The sequence below is a fragment of the Podarcis liolepis genome (assembly GCF_965112155.1).
Source record: "Podarcis liolepis genome assembly, chromosome: 6".
Lineage (NCBI taxonomy): Eukaryota > Metazoa > Chordata > Lepidosauria > Squamata > Lacertidae > Podarcis > Podarcis liolepis.
In genome coordinates this window covers 18,879,898-18,906,752 of record NC_139559.1, presented here as the reverse complement: position 1 = coordinate 18,906,752, position 26,855 = coordinate 18,879,898, and the positions used below count along the sequence as shown (strand labels likewise).

Sequence of the window (26,855 nt, the reverse complement as noted above, 5' to 3'; positions counted from 1 at the left end):
TCCTTAAGATCTTAGTCAGACATGCTGCTCTGAGGGCCTCTCCCAAATGAAGTGCGGTGGCTGGCAACTAGGGCCTTCTCTGGTGGTGGCACCAAAGTTATGAACAGCCTCTCACAAGAGGTTTACTGGTGCCAAATGCATGGTCTCTGTCACTAATTTTGTTTCTCAATTTTGTAATTCAGGTTTCAATCAATCAATCAACCAACCAATCAACCAATTCCATATGGGGTGTGTGGACCTGATCACTACTTAAAGTGCATACACTGGTATAGAAGTTTTACAATGATAATACATAAATAAAGAATCAACAAACTCCCAGTTTTCATGCGTTCTTACCAAACCAGATGAAACTATGAACATGTGGGAATTAATGCTGTTTTTGCTTTTTTCACTATGTGTTTTTGTCTCTGAATGTTTTATATTGTTTGTAATTTGATTCTGTACATAACTTTGAGGATGAAATCCTAAATACACTTGGGAGTAAGTCTTGCTTGTTTCTTGTCTTTATATCCCTGACCTTATGTAGACACTAACAACTATTGCCTACTTAGGTAGGAGCTGCTCTAAAGCCAGCCACAGCCAAAACTGTTCAATGGTCAGTTGGACTGGGTGAGCTTGTAAATCTTAAATCAAAGTGTAGTTTCATTATATCACTTACGAACCAGCCTAAATATACAAGTTGCATGGCAGTGCTTAGCAAAGTTGTTAAGGCCCTATATGGATTACTTTTTCTTTTTATAAACGTTTCATATTATACCTGAAAGATTACAAACTGTTAAAGGAGCAATCTTTAAGTGCTCAATTAAGGTATTTCAGAAATTGCCACAGCAAGCCAAATATAAAAGAACGGGAAACCAAATTCATTCAACTTCATTTCAGGAGCACATATTTATAACATAAAACTCCTTTGCATAAGCAAAATAAAGGTAAAGGTAAAGGGACCCCTGACCATTAGGTCCAGTCGTGGCCAACTCTGGGGTTGTGGCGCTCATCTCGCTTTCTTGGCCGAGGGAGCCGGCGTACAGCTTCCGGGTTATGTGGTCAGCATGACTAAGCCGCTTCTGGCAAGCCAGAGCAGCACACGGAAACGCCATTTACCTTCCCGCCAGAGCTGTACCTATTTATCTACTTGCACTTTGATGTGCTTTCAAACTGTTAGGTTGGCAGGAGCAGGGACTGAGCAACGGGATCTCACCCCATCGCAGGGATTCAAACCGCCGACCTTCTGATTGGCAAGTCCTAGGCTCTGTAGTTTAACCCACAGCGCCACCCACATCCCATAAGCAAAATAGATTTTTCCTAATTCTCAATCCCATCAGTTGCGTATAGTAAAACAAATTATTACTTATTCTGAAAACTATTGTGTCTTCTCCATTCCTCCAGAGTGTCAAGCAGACATAAAAAGAGGTGAGAAAAGGAAGGAAGGTGGAAGAAAACTCAATGAACATTACATGAAATGTAATCAGGCTCTTTTCAAAGCTATCACTATCTGTTTCTGTTTCTTCATATTCATCAACATATTTACAATGGACTTCTAAAAATCCCTAGATTGAACCAGACCTCTACTGTTTGCATCAGTTTATTTCTTGATTTGGTGTATTTCCACACCCGCATCTTTCGCCTGCTGCAGAAGCAAGAGGTACCAGGGGCTGTGTTGTACAAAGGCTTTGCCACCATGCTGCAAGAGTGATATGCTTGGCAGAATCCCAAACTACATTTCTTGGCCAAATACCTGGAGATGTTCTGTACTCTGCAACATCTGAAAGTACCGTCCCAAAATCAAGCCCTAAGTGTGCTGTGTGTTTTGTAGTCCAGTCAAATGCAGAAGCAATGTTATCGTCACTTACATTTCTGCCTTTGAATCCTGGGTCCAACATATTTGCAGCAGCGTGACGTATACGGAAACAAAATTATGTAGTTCTGTACTTTCTCTCATTCTCAATCCTTCAATGCATAGCGAAGAGGACAGAAGCAAATCCACCAACTATGTCAACAAGAGAAAGTTCGCAAGCAAAGAAGAAACTAAATCTTTCTTCCTTCTCTTCTGACAATAGCAGTGCCTTCCAAGAGGCAGAAATGCTTCTTTGCTTTTCAGGACCAATTTGTCCTCACTGTATAGATAGAAATTGCAATAATCTGATACTGTACATCATTTTACACAAGACTTCCTGTTACAGTTTTAGAAAACATTTTGGTGCAGTAAGTATTTGAAAACTTAGTCTTAATTTTTTTGTCCATTTTAAAAGAAATTATTTCATAATCATTTTTTCCCATTTTTCAATCTTTTTGGGGTGTGGAGAATGTGACAGGTTTCTTCCACCTGAAGAAAGAGCTGCGTGGCAGGAGAAATCCCTTGCAAATTGTCTGATCTGTCTCAAAATTTGACTTGGGGGTAGGATTGGGTATTTCTTGAGAGGATTGCTATCCAAAACAGCCAGAATCTGTGTAGACAATCTGGTGAGTCTGAAAGATCTGCATGTGAAAGCCCATCCCTTGAGGAGACTCTGAAACAACTTTACTGCAACATAGTTTTAAGCTGTCATTTATTGTGTAAACAAGCTTCAAAAGCAGTATAAAAAACCCTAAATAAATACATTTCATTACTGGACCTCAGAGACTGAAGTACATAGGTGACTCAAGCAACATACCCAAGCTGCAATGTGCACATAGCTGTTTTAAAAGGACAAATTTGCATTCAAAACAAATGCACCCTGAGGTTAGAGAATTTCACTTCTTCAGTGCAAGACTTCCTCAGGATAATTTCACCTTCAAAACTACAGCAGAGACTATAAGGTCAGAACAGCCTGACTAGGGACTTTTCAACTATTATAGTCATGACGGAGACAACTGGGAAACTATCTGCTATCAGATGGCTACAAATCAACTATACTGTCAAATTATGCAGTGTGAAGAATTATCTCTTGTGTATCCTAAACCTTCTATCCGTTTCAATGAGTGACCCCACATTTCAGTATTACAAAACAGGGGGACTTTGTCTCTACTTTCTTGATCCCACTTCCCCTTTGATTTTCTCTGCACCATAAAATTGGCAGGAATTTTTCATCCCAACATTTAGACCAAGCTAATGTAGATAAGGTAGTGGCATTGTCCTCCCACGTTCATTATGATACAGGAAACCACAAACAGTTGTTAAGAGAGAAGCAATAATGAACTGACACAACAAAACAAGCACTAGAAAGTATGCAGCTTTAATCTAATACTATTAATTGGACTGAATTTCTTAGGGGGAAACCGTCTGCGGCTCCTGCCGACAGACAACTACTAGACTGTGGGTGTCAGAACATGAAACACTGAATTGCAGACTGTGCTGGCTGGTTAAGAACAGTTTATCACAGCAAGTGCTTTCCTTCCACTACTTCCTGTGTTTATCTGGAAACAAATGTTGTAATAACCTCCCATGGAAAAGCAACATAAAAAGCAGTTCAGTTCTTAACTAGGTTTAAAATCAGTTTATACATAATAGTTGGTATCATCAAAAGGCGGATCCAGAAACATCTGAACAGCATAACTGCATAAATAAGGCCAGAATGCTCTAAATCCTAAATATAGCCATATTATAGCATTACAGATTGATACCTAAAATTGTTTTAGTAAAGCAGAGCCTGTCACTGTGCTGCACTTCACCACATCTTAAAAGAAGCAGACAAACCTCATCTATCGGAGGTACCCCTCTGGAAATCAACTTATTAAACAGTAAACCAGACACATAGCTTGCATTTTATAATATAAACTTTTCCAGTTTATTCCAATTTAATAAATATGTGTTTCAATCAACATTACAGCTACAAACTAAAAGACAAACACCAGGACAGAAAATGAGGTTCACTCTTCAAGAATAGCCACATTTTCTCAAATGGGACATTGTAACTGGGACTGCGAGACCACTTTGGATGAATCTCAAATTCTGAACCTAATTGAGCCAATTCGCAGTGATTCAGACCTGGTCTGAAGTGAGTTATTCTGAACCAATCTGGAGCTCAAAATGCTCTCTGAGAAAGCCAAAGGCTTGCAAAAAAGGCAAGCACTACCACATAAGGAAATTGCCAGGGAGGTGACCTACAGTTTACTCAATGGCTACTCCAGCTTCCAATCAAAGGCTAGAATTTCACCCAACCCTTTCTAATCAGAGTGCTCACAGGGATGGGTAGCAAAATGTCAAAAGCAGCTGCTTTTGTTCAGTTTTCTGACTATTAATTAGCAAGAGTTTGGTGGCATATGTTCAGCCTGTCCTTTGTTTATCCTTCAGTACCCTACCCAACTTTCTTATTATATATGACAGTGTGTTTCCCATCCTTATTCACTTATTCAGCTTGTCTTACCTGAACTACTATAATCTCAACTGGGGAAACTGGTACCTGTTGTTGGCATCTGTCTGTCTCAAGACACAAGGAGTGTGCTTCTGGGGTGAAGTCAAACCAATGAAGAATCACACAGCCTGCCAGGATTGTTTTTCGGTGTTTACTCCTGATGCCTTTCTCACAAATGAGTATAGCCAACAGGGCAGTGGAGGTTTTTCTTCTCCTAGATGGGCTACCTTACCAGGCTGACAAGCCCCATCTGCCCCTCACTTCCTTCTATAACACATGCTGAAACCACCTTCTTCACCATTTGGCCCACTATTGGTCTTGTCTTCTCAATTTGTCAGAACCTGTCTTTGCATGAAGGGCACGTCCCTGACTCACTGAGGGTTTGAGACCCATCACCTACCCTCAACTGGCTTAGCCAGCCAGCTGAAACCATTTCCTGGGATGTGGCCATTGTCAAATTATGCAGTAGGAACAAGAATGATCTGTTGCCTACCATGAATCTTCTATCAGTTTCAGGATAGACAAGAGAGAATTATTCTTCATACTGCATAATGTGACACTTTAGTAGATGTTTAGTGATCTAGTACCAGATAGTTTTCCAGTTGCCCCAATTCAGATTATAATAGTTTAGGTAAGCCTAGTCAGAGGAGCACTGCATTTGGGAAGATGTGTCTGTTCCCAGTAACAGGAGCAATTCTGGGTGCAGGGCAACCAGGCTGTACTGTCCCCTTGATACTGGTTCCTCCACCCTTAGCGGTGGGCTAATGCCCTCCCATTGCTGTGCTCCTCTTTCCAGGAAGGAAGAGGGTAGATAGGAGTCCTGGGAGAGGCTAAGCACCGGCCTTCTCCAACCTCTGTTCCCTGGTTTCAGCACCCACTCCAATGCCGTCCTCCACTCCTGAGCCCAGCACCACCACGGGACTCATGACACTAACAATAATCTTGGGGGTGCAGGAAGAGGAAACAGCCTCAAGTCCTACTTGCATTTTATTTCCTTTAGTCATACCATTTTAAGCAGTCCACCAGGATTCAATTCACACTTACTTACTGCAGTTGCTTTCCCACAGTTCCAGGAACATGTACAAGAACAAATGCAAAGATAAGAGCTAATGTTATAGTTCATTCACCTGTTACTGTTGCCCAGGACAACAAACTCATGGCAAGGAACTACATTAGCTGTTCATGTACACATTCCTGTAACAGCATAGGATTACATTTCAGGAAATAAACTCTCACAGGTAAATGTTTGTTTACAAGCCCCAATTATGAAGAAATATTGGGACTCAATAGGACCACAACCATAAGATACCAGTGCTGCTGCAGATCAGTGGGCAACAGCTGACAAAAAGGGAGGTTAAGAGACCCCTTGGCAGGGGGTTGGACTCGATGGCCCTTGTGGTCTCTTCCAACTCTATGATTCTATGATTCTCCAAGCCTCTTCTTGAGTTACCACACACTTAATCCCTATTTAATTACTGTGTGGCTTGGGTGCTACAAAATACAGCGGCTTCAGGTTACAGACTCCACTAACCCAGAAATAGTACCTCGGGTTAAGAACTTTGCTTCAGGATGAGAACAGAAATCACGCGGCGGCAGCGGGAGGCCCCATTAGCTAAAGTGGTACCTCAGGTTAAGAACAGTTTCAGGTTAAGAACGGACCTCCAGAATGAATTAAGTTCTTAACCCGAGGTACCACTGTAGTTTCCAAAGTCTACAAAAGCAAAACAGTATCTCGCCAGAAGTCATTACAGATAAATATTCTATGCCCTGCTCTAGAATATGCAGCAGTAGGAGTCATTTGAGAAAAAGGCCATTTATTTGCCTATAGCCTAAAAGAATACTTTTGTTACATTGCTTCCTTCTAACTTCGTTGTTTGTTGTAAAGTTTGTTGCAAATTCCATCTTGAAAACGTCCCCAATGAATTGGTGCCAATAGTATTCTGGAGAAATGATTAATTACAAGGAATATAATATCTGTGTGAATGAAGATGCAAAAATGAATTCTTTAGTTTAAAAGAAAGCAAAGGTATTTATATTCGTTCATAAATATGGAACTCAAACTAGGAAACATTTCAATTAAGCTTTCGAACAGGTGCAATTACGTCTCTGTTTAAAATGCATTAACTTGGCAACTTCTTTAAGAGCAACTTCATTCAGAGACACTCAACCATCTGGGCTTCAAACACTGCTTATTTATAAAGGTGACTCAAATTTTACTATGCTGCTAAATGGGTTTTCAAATCTGCTTCAGCCAGTCATATCACTTTCTACGTACATTGTCAATTTCAGGGTAGTAACAACATATGTGGAACCAGCCTAGATTTCAAACCAAGGTTTCTTGAAAACTAAGGAACCTTAAGGATTGTTAAACAATACTGAATGGGACTATGTCACTATGACAGGAGTTATAATGCAACATGGCCTATTAATATTGCATATTATTTCCTTCACAATTTGGTTGTTAATCTCATTACTTCCCTGATTAACCTTCAGCAGCTTCAAGCAGTATTATCCGTATCTATTTGTTGCCTAATTGTATTGCCAGGATTGGGGTGGGTCTTTTTCTTTTGGTTCCAAGGTTTTGTACACTGGGGTCAGATGGTTGCATTTTTCACTTACTTACAACTCTCTAGGCTGCACTGTATTTGGAAAAATAAAGGTTTTTTATTTAATAAAAAAACCCAAAGGTGGTAACTAGAGGGACATAGACTGTAGTTATAATCTTTTATACAGTGCCTGAGCTCATATAACATCAGTGGCACCCCTCCTTTACAGCTGGTTTTGTGCAAGCACCTTTGGGAAACAGAAATTCTCTTCTTTGCACCACGTTACTTAGCTCCCAGCAAGTTATCTCTGCCAGCTTTTCGTATAGCCAATGAAAGCCCATGTCCCAAAGAAGGGGTCAGCAAGGTTTACCTCACCTGGGCCGGTTCACTACAGCAGAAATCCCTTTGCGGGTCGGATTGCATGCGCATGTGAGCCCACAATTTCCAGCGTCTGCGTTTGTGCAGACACGATTTCCAGCGCCACGGAAGCAAGTCCCAGTGCCGCACTGGTTTAGCGCAGCGAGTGGGGATTTGCCAAGTGGGCGACTCGGTTCGGGGGCAGCTCGTGGGCTGGTTAAACGATCCCCGTGGGCCACTTGTGGACCATGGGCCTTAGGTTGCCTACCCCTGTCCCAAAGTAACCATTCATCTACACACCACTTGGGTGCAGTACCAATTCTTGAACATTTAAAAGTCTCTTTTCATTATTCAGGGCACATAATACGGACATTTTATGTACAAAATTAATGGTGCTTTGGTTTCAGACTTATTGAGGACATTTTGTGCAAAAGCTTCCAAAAAATCATTGTCCTTACCGAACCTCCCACTTCAGCGAGTATTACGCCTATTATGTAAGGTCACAGCACAGGCATAGGCGAAAGTTCATATCCTCCTAAACAAAACCAAGTGTTAAATAAAATTAAAGTGAGGTAAGCCTTAGAGTTATGGTTGTGACAATTAGTTCTAAAAGCATACTACAGTAGAAAGTGGCACTATTAAAAAAAGTAACTGCTTGGGTCAAAAACATAGCACACTAGCCAATCCACATCTGCCAATGCAGCAAAATACTTCGTTGAAAATTAAGCCAAGGAGTTCATCTATAAGCATGCTGAACACTTAAGTATGCAATAAATTGGAATGTTATCAGTCTTATGCCACAGTCCGTTCAGTACTAGCCAACATTTTAAGCAAAATCCAAAGTAGTACTTATAGCAGGGTAGCATCTCAACCTATAATATTTTTTTGGGGGGGGGGAGGGAGATTTCATCAAAACACTGACTCATATACTTTTTCTATACATTAGCATGCCTTTAGTTCTACTTTTCTCCATTGCTGCTCACAGTACTTAAACCTATGCATGCTTAAGTTAATAGCTAACTAATTCCCAATGCTTTCAGAGAAAGCACCAACAGGAAGAATTTGTTGATGGCTATAATCCTATTCAGGCATTTGGGAATAATGGCTGTGGGCTTAAAGTGGGGAGAGGGATGCAAAACCTGTCCCCAATATCCTTGCACACACTGGTTCCACTTCAGAGCTTTCTATATTCAGCACGGAAGTCTGAAGGGGATTCTAAGTGCATCTGGGCAAGCATGCCTAGAATCCTCCCTGGAATTAGAAAGCCTTTACTTGAGAGACTGTCACTTCAGATCTTCATGCTGAACATGCAAAGGACGGATCCCAGTAAGTCCCAGTAAGTCTTCCATAACTCTCTATGTGATGCGGTTGACAGTCCCAGGCAATGAAGGGATAGACCTGCACTATTTCTAAAAGTTAGTCAACTTTGTACATAATGACATACTTGGTCATTAAAATCAAAATAAAGATGTATCTGGAGCACAACAAGGACACATTTCATAGAAACAATCATTTAAGTACAGTCATATTTTAAAATAAGCAGCCTTTTGTCTGTAAGTAGTAAGCAGGCTGTGGTAAACTAGTGCAGTTTTTCTTGTCCTTTCAATGGAAGTTGAAGAATGTCTGATTTCCATAGAGATTTTAAAAGGACAGAAATCTTGCAACTGTTGGAGTACGGTCATCCTAAAGTAAGTTCTAGTGCTGAGGTGACAACCAAGTGATTTCTTTTGGGGACAAGAGGACATTTCCAATTAAAAGGGCTTAGGACTGAAGTTGGAACTGTTAGCGTATCTACATGCAGTAGCGCATTTATGTAGCAGGAGCATTATCAACTTAAAGAAAACCACAATCCAAAATCTGTACCACAAAATCTGTACACCTTATGAGTAGATAATGTCTACAGAACTTGCTAATGGCTAAACAACTCTACTGACTTGCGACATGCTTAATTCAACAAGCACTCCTCATGACTTTTTTTCATACCAAAGAATGCAGAAATGATCGCAGCTATGCATCTGCTTCTACTGCAACTTGCATCAGTTACTTATTCTAATATCAGTTCTGGGGACTTAGGCTTAGTTACAGTAGGGCATGGGATCACTGATAGCGTTCCAATACCATCATGAAAATATGAGTTTGAAGCAGGGATTTGAATGAAGTAAGGGAAACAAGGCATTCTGGGAAAGGTTTCCAGGCATAACAGGCAACAGAAGTTTCAGGAAGAAGAATAGCTTCAGATAATGGTGGCACACTCGACAAGCAAACACATATTGCCTGGACTGGCTCCATGAAGCATTCAAGGTAATAGAGGTTTATGTGACACACTGAACTGGGATCATTAACTTTCCTTCTGAAATAACAAAGTTTCTATAGAGTATATCAAGCCTGTTGATCAGCATTCGAAATTTGCCAGGCACATTTTGCACCTGGCTATTGGCCACGTGTGACCAAGTGAAGATACCCAGGCAACATCTGGATGTGCATGCCTGGAGATCCTTGGATGTTGCCTATTTTCAGACACTAACCACACACACATCCTGTAGAATTCTATCTGTGATATTTTATCTGCATAATCAGAACGAATTTCAGGAACCAAAAAGTTGTATTGAAAAATACGACTTTCAAACCATCCGGCCCCAAAATGGCAACTAGGCATTCCATTTTGGTGACTGTAATCCTAGTTTAAGGATTCATTTGGTGACTTGCTTATTTACCCGAGTTTTTAACACTGCTGTTGATGTAAGCACCGAATAAACCAAGACTGTTCATGAGATTAAATTTAGGTCATCTGCTTACAAGACTCCTCCACTCAAGCCAATCTGTTTTGTTTACAAAGCACTATAGCATATATGATTATGGCATGGTAGCTTTAAAACCATAGGTGAAATTTAAACACATGAGCCAGGATGCAGAAAAAATTCTTAAGCCCAGGCATCCAAATTGTACCAGCTACAATTGTACTAGTGCCCCAACAACTCATTTTTTTCTTTGAAAGGATTACTCCTTTGTCTCATCATAACCCACTTCTGAAAATCCACTCAGTTGCAAAAGCGGTTTGTTACACTGCAGGGGACAGGAGCTACTGCTGGATATAAACATCCAAAACCACTTTGGGTTTCTGGAACAATTCATGGTTCTTTGGATATTGGTCACCGACCAAAAGAAATTCAGTCTATGAAACAATAATTTTAATGTGCATTTTTAAAGCCACTCTGAATAGGTAAGCATAACCCCATATAACCTTCACCTACTCCAACCCAAATCACAGTATGCTGTTCTAGTGTTGGAAATTAGCCAGGTGCCAGGAGCATTTTGCAAGTGGCAGAAGCCTAATTGCAACCACATGGAGATCTCTGGATGCCAGGTTGGCAACTGACATATCCATCTGCAGGTAAGCAGAAGAGATTATTCATTGCATTTATATACCACCTTTTCCCTCTCAGTAGTACACGATTCACCCCGCTCCTCAATTAATCCCTAAAACGACCTTGTGAGGTAGCTTAAGAGGCTGTGACTAGCCCAAGGTCACCCAGTGAGCTTCATGGCTCAGTGGGAATTTGAACACTGATCTCCCAAGTTCTAGTCCAACACTCTAATCACTACATCACACTGGCTTCCTAAAGCACTTTTGCAATGGGGTAGCTGTATAAATTAAGTAGGTAAATAAATATGCAGAAAGCAAAATGCCACTTAGAGAAGGATCTGAAATATTTTCCTTGAAGCTTGAATCTCTTTTATTCTGGATTGTTTTAGTTGATGCTTTAATGTGTGAGATCTTTTCTTTAATATATATAGCAGCATAGAAATGAAAATAGTAGAATGGTAGTAATAGTAGTAGTAATAAAAATATTACTTTTAAAAAGAATGGTGCCTAGACATTTGTTTGTGGCAACTGTAACATGGGTTTAAGGTGCAATTTGGTGATTAGGTTATTTATCTGAGTTGCTTACACTGGTTCTACATACAAGAAATATATTGATGTAGGAGTGTGACATTCATTGTACTATGGAACAGTAACATTTTAGGAGACACTGGTGCACCCCCTTAAAGGACCATCTGGATCAGAAATTCATTCTAATAGCCAGTACTTTACTTTGAAGCTGTCTGGATAAAAGCCACCACCATCCTGCCACAAGTTTAAATTACTTTTCAAACTCATCAATTTCACTCAGCAACACTGCATGCTTCATGAAAAGGCATTTGATTACCATAAAAACATCACTTCAAAACAGAGGATGCACTTGCTACAGTCCTACTGTGTGTATGGGGGGGGAATCCTCTCCCTCTGTCTGCACATGTATTTTCTGAAAAATATGAATATTAACCATTCACAGTGAAATTAGTTAGAATTACTTATAACTGTGTAAAAGTGAAGTTAGTTTCAGCTATAAAACTTAACTTTGCTTTTATTTTGAAAGACAAAGCAAAATAAGCTTCACTTCTATTTATAGAGGACTCAACCACTAGTTAGAAAGTTTTCTAAGAAATTATGGAATAGAAGCACTATTCCTTCAAAAGTTTTTATTGACAAGCACATTTGCAAGAGAGATGAGGCTTGTAAAGGAAGCGCCATTTAGGCCAAAAGACTGCAATTCTCAAATTGTCGCTTAATGTTGGAGGGTTTAATCTTTTTGTGCCTTTGACACTACTGGTTACTTCATGTCCCAGGGTTACTGCTCTGCTAGGAAGCCTTTTAAACAGAAACACGTGAACTGTTATTTGGCATACACTTTTAAAGAGGAATTACACTAACTCCGAAGATTCCAGTTGCAAGTTTATTTAAACACTTCCCTTGGAATTTCTGTGACTACCCAACTCTCACAAAACCTTCCAGTTAAATACAGAGGAGGATGGAAGGATGAAAGCTTACACTCAAGCATGGGCTGGGCTCAGGATTCTTGGAATGCAGAAAACCCTATTGGCTTAGGCACTAAAGTATGTTCAGCACCAAGATTATTTTACTTGTGAGCCACAGGTTAGACAATTGCTGATACATCACCTGATTGCCATGTTAAAAGGATGGACTTTGATGAGGGCTTCAAGGCCGACATAACCTACAAAGACCACCTTCCTTTTTTGGTCTAGTCTTCCCATCTGTTCTGCAGCCTAGCAAACAGAATCCTTTTGACTCACATACATTTCTCACTCATGGCGAGTTCTGGAATTTTCCACTGGCAGCTGACACGCCATCTAGCGGGCATGCATCCTAACTTCTTAACAGAAAAGGAATTAACTGTTTCCTTATGAAGCACTAAGCTGCAGAGCAATCTGTATTACGTATTACTTTTCACGAAGCTATCACACTGATTGCTGTGGAAATTAAAGCCTTGTATTTCCCATCATGTAAAGAGGAAAACATGCAAAGTCTCTTCAAAATGTAGGCAGCTTTGTTATCAGGTCACAAGACACATTTTTCATCCCTTTGAACAGTCCTTTACCTTCGCCAATTATGTACTTGCTTAGACAAATACATGGGTGCAAGCCAAGGGAAAACACCGCCATGAGCACTTTCTGTCAACTCTACCTGTGAATGTTTGTGTCACGGGGGTTGTACTGAAGGACACACAACAGATATGAAGATAACTATTGATGCAAATTAAATACTAAGGTAAATAGGTATCTCAAACAGTTGTGACATAAGCGGCGGGGGACAAGGACGGGGAGGGGGACGTGACGTCCACACAGACTTTCTGCTACCTGCCTACAGCAGGGATGGGTAACAAGTGTTGGTCCAGATATTTTGGACTACAACTCCCACCATCCCTGACTGCTGGCTGGGACTGATGGGAGCTGAAGTCTACTAACAACTGGAGGGTCTTAGGCTTCTGTGAGATTTTGCACTAAGAAAACAAGGCAAGCTGCTGGTCTCATCATCATTATTATTATGGGGGGGGCACAGCACTGTTTAGGAATACATGTACGGAACTGCAATAAGGTGAAGAACCTTGTGTACTGCAGTGCACCCTATTCTAACATATCATTAATCTCTTGTTGTCTACAACTAAAGCCCAGCCTGCGTACTACAATCTCAACCATGAATTTTCTGGGCAGCTGAAGGCACGCTACTTACAACTTCAGTCTAATATAGTGGTACCTCTGGATACACACACTGCTGGTTGCGTATCCTTTGGGTTACGCATGCGGCAAACCTGCGTGCATGCGCAGAAGTGCTCTATGCGCCGTGCACATGTGCAGAAGTGCTTTACTGCACCACGTGCATGCGCAGAACAGGCACCTCTGGTTGCGAATTCCTCGGGATCCGACCGAAGCTCCGGAATGGATCCCATGTACAACCAGAAGTACCACTGTACTAGTCTGTTAATTCAGGGTTGCTGTGACTGTAATTATTTAACATACATAGCTTTGGGCACTCATGACATGCTAAATAAATGCTTGCTTTAAATTACTGGTTTTTAATTGTTACCTGCTCTGAAAGTCCATTTAGGGTTAGAGAGCAGGGTGGAAATCCCTGTAAAAGAAGTAAAATACTCAAGAGAACAATTTAGCCATAGGTAAGTACTTTGAACAGGACAGTTAGGCATGAGCTTAAGGCTGCAATTCTATACACTTAGTGGGGCTTAGCTTCCAAGTAACTGTATATAGGATGGAATCGGCAAAAGATCCCTGCACTGCAGAGGGTTGGACTAGATGACCCTTGGGGGTCCCTTCCAACTCTACAATTCTATGATTCTATGAAATGCTGAACTCCCAATCCAAACATGTACAATTTCAAACTACTTACCTTTGGCTGGTTTGTGCCCTACAAAATTTTGCGTTGAACGCTCAGACTTTCAAAATTAGCTCTCTGGGTGCTTTACTAAATAGTAATAAAGACAAACTGCAAAAAGTAGCTTGACATTTTTTTAAATGGCCGGGAATCACTTAACCAGCCCCACCAGCAGAAGCCATGTGCAAGAACATCAGCTTGCGCAACAGGGCTTCCTGCTCATATGCCCACCAAAATTGGCTCAGGGGAGGACCCTCAGAATAGCAGGCAGGGAAACAGGGGAGAGTATTCCAATTGACAAGCTGAAATGCTTGGACACCTAGAGCAACTGGAAGAGTGCAACACTGAATTCTACCCATTGTTGTAAACATTTTACTATACTACTCAATACACTTTCCTAACAACTTTTTGCCCAATGTTGGAAATTAAAGGTTGTTTTCATTCATTTCCATGAAGGAAATGTTTTAGTATCTTACTGACAGACTAAACATCTATCTATCTCCAGTATTCTATTCCTGATAGTGGTCAGACATACATCCCTGTAAACACACAAGCAGGGCATGAAAACAATGTCCATCCTCTATTTGCCCCTGACATTTGCTATCATTTAGCTATAAATGGCTTATAACTACTGAGACACCTGTCTTATACAAAGTACTTATTTTGGCTGTAATCACCGCTTAAAGCCACTTTACCCTAACACAGTATTTCTAACAAGAAAGGAACCGGAAACAATTCAGAACACATCAATGTTTCTATGTATATCAATAGGGCATACGGTACCTAGTATAGTACTGTAATGATTTATGATAGCAGAAGAGAGGGTGTAAGAACAAGTAGAAGAAAAATAAAACAAAGCATTATGGAGCCACTATTTCATATGAAAAATTAGAGTAGAAATGCCGGAGGGAAAACCCTAAATGTTAGACCATCAATTGCACAGTGGTACCTCGGGTTAATACGCTTCAGGTTACAAACTCCGCTAACCCAGAAATAGTACCTCGGGTTAAGAACTTTGCTTCAGGATGAAAACAGAAATCGTGCTCCAGCGGCACAGCAGCAGCAGCGGGAGGCCCCATTAGCTAAAGTGGTGCTTCAGATTAAGAACAGTTTCGGTTAAGAACAGACCTCCAGAACGAATTAAGTACTTAACCCGAGGTACTACTGTATGTTATTTCCCTGCTGCTAAGTTGTGGGTACTAAGGACAAATGCAAAACCTAGAAACTATGAGGTACCTAATAAGGGTGTCTAATTCTGCAGTGAACTTAAGAAAAGTAGGCATACTTTTCACAGCATAGTAATGACCAATGTAACTTGGGAGCTACAAGATATCTGACTTCAGAAATCTAACCAGGGGAAAATCACAATGAAAGAGTTATGGTACACATTCCTCTGTGTATCCCTGGCCTTTATGCTATCAAGTCCCTTGGCTAGGTCTGATGCAAAATTCCCAGTCCAAACTATGGTTTTACTGAAGCAGGAATAACTGATGACCTCAAGCACTTCCTTTCTCTCCCCACCCCTTGGCTATATAAGACACTTCCTGGTTTGTTAAACCAATTTTCCCATGATGTCTGAACTGATCATGGGTTGCAAATTTTCTCTTAGGGAGTGCTTCAGCCAGTTGCATGGGGTAACTTATTTAACAAACAAGGAACTCCGGCAACTGGGTATGTGAGGAGAGGAGTACTGTAGAGAGCAAGCATTCAAACTCTCCAGCAAAACAAAGCTTGGATGATTAGGTCAGACAGGAACATTGCACATGCACCCCTGAACAAGCAAGCAATAATACAGTATATTCCCCTCTTGGACCAAGTTGTGGCTGTTTCTTATAAGCACCCATAAGTAAGTATTATTGCAAACAGGATAATGGAATGGACAGTTGGATCCAACAAATGTTGTTTTGTGTTTTTATGTCCCGTGGTGACAACAACAAAGAAAAATATAGATCAAGAATCAAACAGGAGAGGAACAGATGAAGACAGGCACATGGACAGTAAAAAGGTTATTGAAAAAGACAAAGAAAACAGAACAAGCTAAAGCGTAAGACATTCACTCACACATAGCTGATTAGTTTCAATACACTCTGCCTTTCTCCCTTTTAAAATACAGTGCAAATCTTCAGGGCTTCAAGCACACTGGCTTGGACACATGACTGAGCAAATCCCAGTAAATTCAAGAAGACTAACAAGTAACTGTGTACAGTACATGATCACACTTTCATACTGCTTAATACTTGTTTAATTATTTTGAAATTACAATACAATTCCATTTTGCAGCTTTTTCTGTTTAATAAATATGGATAGGTTATATTCAGATATGGAAGCTAAAAGCAAAGTATATAAACACCAAATATCATTTGATAACTACACCGATCTGACCATATAAAGTTATTTACTGACAGTGGCTTACTTCAGGGAAGCATGAGGTTGCATTCAGTGGTGGCCTACTATCAGAATAACTTTAAGGCAAAACACACAATTTTCACCAAACCCCATACTAATTGCAGCCCTCTACATCATATCCTATTTTGTACCAGAGGGTCCTTCAACCCTCATGATAAACTTTTGAATGGGATAGATGTCTTCACTTGCTGGAGTGTACTGGCAAAAAATCAGGTGCTCTGTCATGTATACAGTTCAAGTAAAATGTTTATTGTACTTCTAATTTTGGCCTTTCAAGTGAATTGCAGCACAATCCTATTCATGTTTACTTAGATGCAAGTCTTACTGAGTCCCCCAGGTAAGTGTAACTGCAGCCTGACAGCAGATCTTCAAACCTGATACTGAATTTTTTCTGGTTTGGTCTTAATGTCCATTTACAATCCATCGAATAAGAATAAGAATAAAACAATGCTGCATTTTACAAGTCAGATCTGCTTGACTATGCATCCCACTACAATGGGTAATAACTCTTCATGTCTCAGGCAGAGGTATTTCCCTGCTCCGATGCAGAAGATTCTTCAACTGGCGAAACAAGGAATTGCATCCACAGCCTTGTGCAAGAAAAAGATGTACACTGCTCTAAACTTTGCCACCAGCAGCCTGCATCATAAAACAAGGCTGTACCCAGGATTTTTACCAAACTGACATACAAACACTGCAAGTTTCAATCCAAATCTTTTTAACTATTCCAGTTAAAAGTACTGTATCTTAAATATCTCAAAGCCACTGCCCAGAGCACCGAGATGTGCATATTTCATTCACAACTATCTGAAATGTTCAAGTATTGCTTTGCACTAACTGTAGGCAAAGTAGGGCTCTGCCTGCCCATCTCAAATTACAATTAAGAGTTGAGAACAGAAATGTGTGCTCCCCATCCCATTCCAGGTGACTGATGTTGCAAGGAGCCACGAAGTCCTTGTTTATGAAAGTGTTTCACATACACACACACACTATGCTCAATCCTTTTCCAACGATTACAGAACTTTCTGCATCAAATGAGAGCACTACAAGAAAATTCATCTTTGTTTTTTTCATCTCCTACACTTTGGGAAGTTCAAAATATTTGGGTTTTACCTGGGGATGGGGCTTTCTGCAGCAATGGTCAATAACTCTTTCTGAATTCCTGTGCATTTATTTTTTTCTTGATGACACCACTCTAATTTGTTTAAAATTACAGAAACCTGCAAAAAATGTGTGCTTCATGACACATTTTCTGCTTTCTGCCATTACTAACTGACAACACTTGACTTTAAAATAAGCTGTAGCTGAGTAGTTTTCTGCATGTAGAATAGGCTTCAAGACACCACATGCTGAAACTCAAGTAAAATGGTTTTAGCATTTCGTTTATTAGACATCACAGTAGCATCATGAAATACAGAACTAGGCTATGTAGTATTATCTCTCCTGGGATTTCCAACATTTGTAATTTTAAACATGTATGAAAGTGTTTGAGGGGGGGAATAGAGTCTAAATTGAATCATATCAACTCAAAGTGGGTTTCATGACCAGTAAGAACGATTCCTTATCGGTTACTAAACCACTGGAGTAGAACAGTTGTCCAAAATATTCCAGCAAGCAAATATGTCAAATTTACAGTTGGCATATTTATCACAGCTGAAACTTTCTAAATCTTAAAAAAATCAAGCAGAAACGGAATGAAAATGTTTCTCAACATTAAGGGGGGAAAGCACATGTAAGAAAATATTAAGTAGGATGAATTCCTGCAGAATCATACAAGTGTGGTGGATATTGTATGAATTAAGTTCAATACAGTATTTCATTTAACTGTAGAGTACATTAACTGTGATAAAATGCACATCTTTCCTGACAGGTATTTATACTCCTGACACTGAAAACACTGTCAACTCTTTAAACAACCATAGTTCAAGGAAGCAACCTCAACCAGACATACTTGGAAGCTATGGTTCTTTCATTTTTCTAGGATGGTCTGGCTTCATTGCACATTGCAATAAATGTGTTGATCGGTTGCTATCCAACTGCTTCCAGTTCCCATCAAAACACTCTAGAACAAACACAAAATGTTAGTAGACTTATTTTGGTCTTGCTTTTTAAGCAGCTATCTTTTAAATAAGCTTTTAAAGCTTCTGCCTAGTTCTCAGTTCATTTTAGCATCTATCACCAGAGCACTTTTGTCCAGATGAAGGAAGTGGTGTTTGAGATCCTGGGACAAAAACCTGAATTTACTACTCTTATAACACAAAGCATGACATCAGGGAGGGAGTTAATAATGTAAATGTAGGTCACACCATACTGCACATGTGGCATTTTTCTTTATCTGACACATTGCCTCCACTAAACATTGAAATTCTCAGAATAAAATTGGCAGGTGCCACAGGATGAATGTGTAGGAGTTGTTTGTTTTCCCCAAGAACTCAAGTTTTTATCTCCTAATTGTCACAGATATCTGCAATACTTCTTCAACAAAAAACAGTGCCTGAGGAAAGGCAATGCATATTTGGAAATTCCTAACAATCTCTATTATCATGAACTGCACCACACAAGAAACAGCCATGCAAGTAAATAATATACATGGCATCCCCAATCACAAATGAGTTGAAGTGTAGTTCCTTTACTCATCATGAAGTTTTATGTTCAAACCTGGAACAAAGTTTAATGTTAAACCTAGAAAAGGCTTAAAGCATCCTCACTGCATTGTAGTTACGTCCCTTCCTTTAAATCACCACCCTGATTTTGGGAAGCAACTTCTTAACTACCATCAGGCTGCTTCAGTGGCACAGACACAATCAACCTCCATGACTTTTAGCAAAGGCTTGAGGGAGGTAAGGTGCATCAAGAACGGCAGAGATTTTAGGTACCACATCAGGATGACACTTTTGGTCATCGTTTTCCAGGAAAGCAGATGGAAGTGGCCAGATTCTTTAAATCAATGCTCTCTGCTCTCTTAAATCTTTGCCTGTGCTGCTGTCAGAGCAACTGAGCCTGCAGTGATAGGCCCATTTTCCCAGGCCTATAGAAGGCGCTGTGTGGCAACTCCATTCCGTGCATCTGGGGCCCTCCCCCCCCTCTCTGCAGCAGCCTTACCCAGTGAAAAGAATGCGCCCCCTACTGACTTGCATGCTCATTTCTCCATTCCACCGACTTGGCTGCGGTGCAGTTTGGGTGGGGGCTGGTATTTTTTTCCTTCGATGGCCACAAACCCCAAGCAACGGTAGTTTTAACACGAAGCCACGCGCTGATTACGCACACGCCTAAGTAAAACTGAACTGGGGATGGGGGAGACGGACAAATACATAAATAGTCACAACACCGGAGTAGAAAGGCACGTTAGAGGGGAAAGTGCCTGGTGGTGGTGTTTGTCTGCGACAGAAGCAGAAGGCAACCTCCTTTTCCCTCCTCTTTGTCTGAAATATAGGTTAGAAGAACTACTGCGCGGGATGGATGCAGTAAACAAGAGTTACGGGGGTGGGTGGGTGCCTGTTACTCGCTTGGAGCTGCTACTCTGCTACAGCTACGAATCCCGCCTTTTCCAGTACACCCGACACCTCTAAGTAGGAAAGGGAGGGGGGTCGCAGAGGAGGCGGCCGTTCTCCATTCATTGCACCGCAGCCTGCTCTAAATTTCCAGCGCCAACTCTGCAGTCGTAAGGGGGCTTTCCTCTCCTCCCCCCCGCGCACCTCCTCTCTTTCCAGCGCACATGCTGGAGGAAAAGGCGAATCTCCGAGCATGCATGCCGGAGCGGACGGGCTGCATTCGCCATCCTCTTGCCCACCCACCCCACACCCGCCCGGCTCGTTCGTTCCATCCTTAATCGGTCCACGATGCAGCCCATGCAATCGCGGGCGGGCGCAACATCCATGTGCCGCCTCCCTGCAAGGAACGGGAGGTGAGGTGGGGTAGGGGGGAGAAAGCGAGAGCGCGCGATGCAAACGGAGAGGCGCCCGGAGTTAAGGCGAGCAAGGGAGAGAGAAGCCGGCTACGGAGGCGTCCTCCCGCGCATTACAACCCGGCCTCGGACGGATGGAGATGAAGAGGAGGAGGAGGAGGAAGAAAGGAGGGAGGGACCGGGAGCGAGTGCTTCTTAGCGGCATGTGCAAAGATGCGAGCATCGGAGGTCGCCGGGCCCGGCTGCACCGGAGGAGGAGGAGGAGAAAGAAAGCAGGCGGCGGCGGCGAAGGGAGGGCGAAGGGAGGGAGGGTTGCGCGGGGCTCCCGCGCGCGCTCAGGCACCTACCTGACTGGGTCTCGCGCTCCCTCCTCAGCAGCGGCGGGCGCTCTTTCCCCCGGCGGCGGCGGCGCTGCTGCTCCTGCTAGCGGCTCCCGGCAGGGCGGGCGGGCGGGCAGCGGAGCCGGCGGTGCGGGGGAGACAAAGGGGGCTGGATGGCGGGCTGCGCCGGGGGGGGGGCCGGCTGCGCGGGGGGCAGGGCGCGGGCTGGGCCCTCAGCGGGGATGAGGGGGCGGCGGCGGCAGCAGCGGCTCCGTCACCGGGGCGAGGGGCGTCGGGCTCCGGGCCGCGGGGAAGGGGAGGGGGGGCTCCCTAGGCGCCCTGCAGACAATACAGCCGGGTCCCTCCTGCCCAGAACCTGCCCTGGCCAAGATGGCGGCCGAGAAAGAGCGGAAGTGACGCGGGGCGCTCATTAGCATATGGGACTCATTGTCCGGCCGGAGAGGAGGGGGACTCGCGGGCACGGGCGCACACGCCCCCCCTTCCTGTGAGGGGCATTGAGCCGGGAGGAGGCCGGACCCCGGCAATGGGACTTGCTTTTTTTCTTTTCTTCCCTCAGTCGCGCCCCCCTCCCGGCGTGAGGAGAAGCGGGCCCTTTAAAAAAGTAGGTGGGTGGGTGAGGGGAGCGGGTTACATAACCCCGTCAGAGTGGGGGGATTCTCGCGAGAAAGGCAGCCGGCGGCGGGATCTGCCCCGGCTCCGCTAGGAGGCGCCGCGCCCTGCGGCTGGGGCCGGAGAGAGAGGAACGCGGAGCCGCCCGCTTATCCCTCCGCCGCCCCCAGCCGGCACTACATCCTTCCCTGAGGGGAGGAGGGGAAGGGGGTCACCACGCCGGGGAAGAGGTGGCGCGCGGGAGGGGGAAGAGCCCGGAGTGAGCCCGCGGCCACGTGACTCGGGAGTGAGCCCGCCACGTGACCCCAGCTTCACCTGAGCGAGCATCCTGACACCTCGTGCCGCTAAGCTGCTGGTCACACGCTTTTGCACTAGTGCAAGAGCGAGTGTGAGGAGCAGAGGGTGGCAGAGGCATCCTTGTACCACAGTCTGGCGGCTGCTGTTGGAATAACGCAGCAGAAGCCCTTTGTGTTGTGAGCTACCAGTAGTGTGCCTCACACATCCCAGTAACACCCAGCCAGATTTGTTTCTGCACAATGGTGATCACCCATCAGCATGCGGCATGGCACCATTGACGCGCCATCAAGAGAGAACGGGTGAACTGCTGCACATCACATCATGGTGGCATTAACAGATAGCATACCAGTGGGTTTTTTTATTGGACAGGCCTTTATTTCATTAGCATGGGCTACTAAGCATTTACATTACCTAAAATAAAAAAAAATACAGAATGCAGTATAGGATGCACGTGCAAAAGAGGATCAAGATGTTGCAGCTGATAGCAAAGTGAACAAGAGCCACTCATGTGGTACATCTGCTAAAAAAATAACACACTCTTAAGGCTCCATTAACAGATGCATAGTGTGAGAAGTAATAATTACACTCCATTATGCAGTGGTCAGGCCCTGTCAAAGGTACTCTGTCCATTTCTGGACACGGCGTTGTAAGGAGGTGGTTCGCAAACTGGAGTATGTCCAGATGAGGCCAGCAAAGACAATTAATAGGTCAGGAATTCAGGTCCTATGAGGAGCCACTGAAAAAATCTGAGTATGTTTAAGCTAGAGAAGATAATTTTAAGTAAAGACAGGATAGGTATCTAAAGGGCTGTTGTGTAGGTTGGGGAAGACTTGTTCTCGGTTGCTCCACAAGGCAGGACTAGATCCAATGGGTGAAAATTGCAGAGAACCGTATTTCAGCTAAACCTTAGGAGAAACTTCAAGTCAGTATGAAATATTTGACAGTGGAAAGGCTTTCTCCAGAGATGGTGGTTTTTTTTTGTCTGGAGGTATTTAAGCAAAGGCAGGACAACCATCTATCAGTGATGTTATGGTTACATCCTGCATCAAGGAGGGGGTTGTGCTAGATAACCTCCACAGTATCCTTCCAAGCAACCTAAGCTGTGGCAGCAGTGTATAATCTCAGAGGTGCACCTCAGCATTTTCTTGAACATTGCGAGAGATCTTGTGGCACACCCGTAGCATCAGGTAATACAATTACGTTGAGTGCAGCAAAATGTTTTGGGCCAATCTTTGGTGACTCCTTGACAGTAACACTCAATATCACCAAATTAGAGACCAAACATCACAGGGGAAGCCATTCTAAGGACATTTCAACTGTCACAATTTTTAAAAAGCTGCAACAGCGCAGATAGTGCAAGTTAATTTCATTGTACAAAGGTTGTACATTGACAATAAATATTATTATTATTATTATTATTATTATTATTATTATTATTATTATTATTATTATTATTATTGACTACTGCTTTAGTAGCTCCTCACTATGTTGGCAGATGTGCCAGGGGTAATGCAGCTGCATAGCAACAGCTGCAACCATACATTGCATACCACTAGCCTAACAGTAACCATATAATAGCAGTAACAGTCTGATTACTAACTATATAGGACAGTGCAACTGTGACGTAATTGCACTGGGCATGCAATTATGTCAAGCATGCACAACAGCGTGGCTCAAGAGGTGAAAATACTAACCACACACAGCAGTAGCAATAATATGAGCAGAACAATTGGGTTTTAGGCCCAGTTTGGCACATAGACTGCTTTAGCACAGACTGAGGCACTGTTAGTGGGTGGTTCCCTAGACTGGATGGATGGGAGATTGCCTGCTCTTGATAGATCTTGATAGATTTGCACTTCCTCTGAAGGAGCAGGTACGTAGCTTGAGGATACTTCTGAATCCTTTGCTGTCGCTTGAGGCTCAGGTAGCCTCCGTGGCACAGAGTGCCTTCCATCACCTTCAGCTGGTGGCCTAGCTATGCCCACATCTGGGCAGGGTTAGCCTAACGTCTGTGATCTAGGTTCTGGTAATCTCTAGGTTAGATTACTGCAAAGTATTACATGTAGGGCTGCCTTTGGAGACAGTTCGGGAATTTCAGCTGGTGCAGAATTTGACGGTGAGGTTGCTCACTAGGGCAAGACTGTTAAAGCAGTCTTGGCGCAACTTCACTGGCTGCCAATTAGTTTCCGGGCCCAATTCAAAGTGCTGGTTTTGAGCTATTAAGGTTTAAACTGCTCAGGACCACAATATCTCAAGGACCGTCTCTCCCCATATGAACCTATCCATCATATGAGACCTTTCTTTGTATGTCTCCACGAGAGAACCAGAGGGTAGCAACATGAGAACAGACCTTTTGTGCAATTGCTCTGCATTTGTGGAATGCTCTTCTGGGGGAGGTTCATATGGCACCTTTATTACACATCTCTAGGTGCCAGGTGAAAACTTTCCTCTTCAACTAGGCCTTTGCCTGATGTGGTACCTCGGGTTAAGTACTTAATTCATTCCAGAGGTCCATTCTTAACCTGAAACTGTTCTTAACCTGAATCACCATTTTAGCTAATGGGGCCTCCTGCTGCCGCTGTGCCGCCAGAGCACGATTTCTGTTCTCATCCTGAAGCAAAGTTCTTAACCTGAAGCACTATTTCTGGGTTAGCAGAGTCTATGTAACCTGAATCGTATGTAACCCGAGGTACCACTGTAGTCTATGTCCTTTTAAATGTTGAAACAAAACAAAAAAAATAATAAAAAAATCCCTTCCAGTAGCACCTTGGAGACCAACTAAGTTAGTTACAGTGGTACTTCGGGTTACAGATGCTTCAGGTTATAGGCTCCACTAACCCAGAAATAGTACCACGGGTTAAGAACTTTGCTTCAGGATGAAAACAGAAATTGCGCAGCAGCAGCAGCGGAAGGCCCCATTAACTAAAGTGGTACCTCAGGTTAAGAATAGTTTCAGGTTAAGAATGGACCTCCAGAATGAATTAAGTTCTTAACCCGAGGTACCACTGTATTGGTATGAGCTTTCATGTGCATGCATACTTCTTCAGATACACTGAAACAGAATTCACCAGACCCTTATATATAGTGAGAGGGTGGGGAGGGGTATTACTCAGAAGGGTGGTGGGAATGGGTGATTGGCTGATAGGTATGGTAAACCTGTTGACAACTGTTAACGACTGCAATTGGTCTTACAGGAAAAAGCAAGGGGTGAGAAGGCTAAAAATAGCTTTATCATGTACAATGAGATAAGAATCCAATGTGTCTATTCAGACCAGGTCTCTCCATGGTTTTAAGTTTGGTAATAAGTTGCAACTCAGCAACTTCTCTTTCCTGTCTATTTCTGAAATTCTTTTGTAATAAGACAACTACTTTGAGATCTTGTATAGAATGTCTTGGGAGACTGAAGACCTCCTGGTTTCTCTGTCTTGTGAATCCTGATATCTTTTAAATGTGTTTGTGAAGGGGGAACAGTATTGGTTTGATTTGTTCTTGTTTCCATTGTGCACTTTCTGGTTTTGTTTTGTATTTTTATGTTATGAACTACCCTGAGATTTTCGGATGAAGGGCAGTATACCCATTTAATTAATAAATAAAATAGTAAGAGAGTTCCATCATACCACTGATGCTGCTGCTATGGCTGTATAGCCCGTGTTTTTATACAGCATGCCATTAGCATCACTGTACTGGTAAGCATAATTATTATCCTTAATATATGTGATTAACTATAATATGGTTACCTATATGAAGGAAAGTTATTAGTATATTATTTCATTATCCCAGCATTTCTATCTCAGTCTAGCAGAGGGGACCGTGCTGATATTACTATAAATGGGTTGCAGTGTGGAACCAAGTGTTGGGGTGGCGGGGAAAGTTGCTTGGGCAGAGGAAACACTAGGGGATGGAGGGCAGATTTTCCTTCCTCCCCAATAATGTTCGTAAGCAGGCCTGGTATCAGCGCCCAGCACTTTGAACCGTAGAACCCATCAGGACTATTCAGAATTAGATAAACTAACAGGAAGGATTCGAAACCTGCGGGATCAGAGATTCTTAGAGGACTGGAGTAAATATATGAACTATTTGAAAAGTAATTGTAATGAACAGATTACGCTAGTAGGACTGCAAGAAGTTTTGTAAAGTGGATTATCTGAAATACAGTGGTACCTCGGGTTAAGTACTTAATTTGTTCCGGAGGTCCGTACTTAACCTGAAACTGTTCTTAACTTGAAGCACCACTTTAGCTAATGGGGCCTCCCGCTGCTGCTGCGCCGCCAGAGCCCAATTTCTGTTCTCATCCTGAAGCAAAGTTCTTAGGGAGAGTGTTTCAGTGAGGCAAGAACCTGCTCACTCTGAGATTGGGTGGTCTGGCCTCCATCCATAGGGACAGCATCCAATATGTGCAAAGCATATCTGTGCTCAGAGTACATGTTGAATACATGGCCAAGGATTTGAACAGCCTGTGGGCCTTCCCACCAGTCCACACACGTACTGCCAGTCACAATCCATCAGTAGTACTCCAAATATATGTTATGAATAATAGCTTTGTTTAGACAAGCATTTCAAGGGTTCAAGGTGCTTCACAGATAATTGTACCAATCATTACTTCAACAGCCCCAACTGTTATGCCAGGACCATTATTGTCCCTACCTAGGAGGTATGCTAAGTATATATAATGGTTTGTCTAAGGCCATGGGCGTAGCCAGGATTTAGCGGTGTGGGTGGGTGGGTGTGGGCAGGACACCCACCTGACCTGTTCCAGAACCAAGCTACCTCTGACACGAAGCCACACCTATCGCTCAGTCGGGTTGTCAGTTGCATTGCTAGAATGCACCGCAACATCATCCAAGTAATAATAATATTAATAATAATATTTATACCCCGCCCATCTGGCAGGGTTTCCCCAGCCACTCTGAGAGGCTCCCAACAGAACACTAAAACAATAAAAGTTCAAACATTAATTTTTTTCCTGAACAGGGCTGCCTTCAAATGTCTCACAAGTGACCTCAGTGAATGTTTCAATTTCAAATATTCTGATTATTTCTACTTTGAGTTAAGTATTGTTATTTGTTTATAGTGGTACCTCGGGTTATGTACTTAATTCATAGAATCATAGAATAGAATCATAGAATCATAGAGTTGGAAGAGACCACAAGGGCCATCGAGTCCAACCCCCTGCCAAGCAGGAAACACCATCAGAGCACTCCTGACATATGGTTGTCAAGCCTCTGCTTAAAGACCTCCAAAGGAGGAGACTCCACCACACTCCTTGGCAGCAAATTCCACTGTCAAACAGCTCTTACTGTCAGGAAGTTCTTCCTAATGTTTAGGTGGAATCTTCTTTCT

At 42.8% G+C, this 26,855-nt stretch overlaps 1 protein-coding gene across 13 annotated transcripts in view; it reads right to left on the bottom strand.

Annotated features, from left to right (window-relative positions):
* Nucleotides 1-21,381, bottom strand: part of ADNP (activity dependent neuroprotector homeobox) — a 44,196-nt gene extending 22,815 nt beyond the window's left edge. For 2 of the 13 annotated variants that reach the window (XM_083507927.1, XM_083507930.1), the window contains exons 1-2: nt 20,616-21,306; nt 18,316-18,426 (exon numbers count right to left, since the gene is read on the bottom strand). The gene's annotated coding sequence lies outside the window, so the exon portion shown is untranslated. Of the gene's footprint in view, nt 1-7,689; nt 7,767-18,315; nt 18,427-20,615 lie in introns of all 13 variants that reach the window. The other 11 variants (XM_083507929.1, XM_083507931.1, XM_083507921.1 and 8 more) reach the window with 8 other exon arrangements.
* Between the last annotated feature and the right edge of the window lie 5,474 nt (nt 21,382-26,855).